Genomic DNA, 1433 nt, shown 5'->3' with positions numbered 1-1433 from the left:
GAGCGATGGAGGGGGGGGTCAATCTCTTCTCCCCAGGAACAAGCACCGGGATGAGAGAAAACAGCCTCAAGTTGTGCAAGGGGAGGTTGAGGTTGTCCCTGAGGAGCCGTTTCTGTGCCGTTGGGGTTGTCTCGGCGTGTCCCTGGCTGCCCAGGGCAGTGGTGGAGTCCCCATCCCTGGAGGGGTTTCCCAGCTGTGTCAGGTGCTGCTGAGGGACAGGGGGCAGTGGGGACCTGGCGGTGCTGGGGGATGGGGGCACTCGAGGAGCTCAAAGGGCTTTTCCAACCCAAACAGTTCTGTGGTTTTAGTATGCAGTAGCTTTCTGGATTAAGGAAATACGAAAAGATTTCCAGACGTGCCAGATTTTGAAATGCCTTTTTTTATGTCCAGTTCCACGGTAATTTGCTTGTGATATGAAGCTCATTTCAATAACATTATTTTTCAGCTTCTTATCACACCGGAGACTTTAGCATCATTTCTGCTCTGAACTCACTTTCTTCTGACGATCATTGCGCAGAGCTTATCACTCTGCAAACACCAGCCCAGCACTCGCCCAGCACCATGACTGAGGCTTTTGCACCAGCACGCCCTCAAAGTTATCACGGGGGGTTATTTTTTCAATAAAGGTGAAGATGCCCTGATTCAACCCGGGGATCCCCGCAGCTCGGTCCCTCGGAACGCCCAGCCATGCCCACGCGTGGGGCAGGGAGGGGAGGTGGTAGGTGGTGGCTCCGGGCTGCCCCGGGTTTCTGCAGTGACGAGCCATGCTTGGCCCCGAGAGACGCATGGGGTGACGCATGGAGAGACGCATGCTGGCTTTGCCCCCAGCAGTGCTCGCCCCCAACGTCATTCTGTTATTAATCCTGCCGCAATGATCACATCTCCTCGCCTGGGGCAGCTGGGACGTGGTCACACCTTGAGCAATGACTTCATCGTGGTGACTGCATGGAAGTTGCGATGTGTGGAATATTATCGGGATAAATCATTGGAACTGAAGGGAAAATATGCCCTGGGAGCGGGTTGTTTGCTGCACGCTGTCGTGACACTGCCAAGATGCTGGTTTTGGCAGAGGACACTGGGGTGGAGTTTCAGCTTGCTGATTAAACAGCCCCTGAGGAAAAATAATGGTTAAAAAATGGGAGCGTGCTGCGCTTGAGTGCATTTAGGAGGAGGTTCCTTGGTCCCCTTCCTGCAAGGTGTTTTCTTCTGCTGGAAACAGGCTGGAATCCAGCAATGTAGGGCGATGGGAAAGAATTTGGTTCTGGAAGGACACGGGGGGATGGACAAGGCTTTTGTGTGGGCTCAGGAGCAGCACAGGATGAAGTCAAGAGATGAGACGCTGAGCTGATGGGGTGGGCGAGGGAGAAGGCTGGCTTGGGACGGGTGGGCGGGCGATGCCGAGGAGTGTCTGCCTGGTCCCAAGGCCACCAGTC

General features: G+C 54.9%; 1 protein-coding gene across 1 annotated transcript in view; it reads left to right on the top strand.

Annotated features, from left to right (window-relative positions):
* LOC104497951 (Na(+)/H(+) exchange regulatory cofactor NHE-RF2-like) overlaps window positions 1–1433 on the top strand; it is a gene marked incomplete at its 5' end in the record, with an annotated part of 8043 nt that overhangs the window by 5251 nt on the left and 1359 nt on the right. The gene's annotated exons all lie outside the window — the stretch shown is intronic.

Source organism: Buceros rhinoceros, unplaced genomic scaffold, assembly GCF_000710305.1.
Source record: "Buceros rhinoceros silvestris isolate BGI_N320 unplaced genomic scaffold, ASM71030v1 scaffold31548, whole genome shotgun sequence".
Classification (NCBI taxonomy): domain Eukaryota; kingdom Metazoa; phylum Chordata; class Aves; order Bucerotiformes; family Bucerotidae; genus Buceros; species Buceros rhinoceros.
Note: the sequence above shows the minus strand (reverse complement) of the source record. Positions and strands in the feature narration are given on the sequence as shown.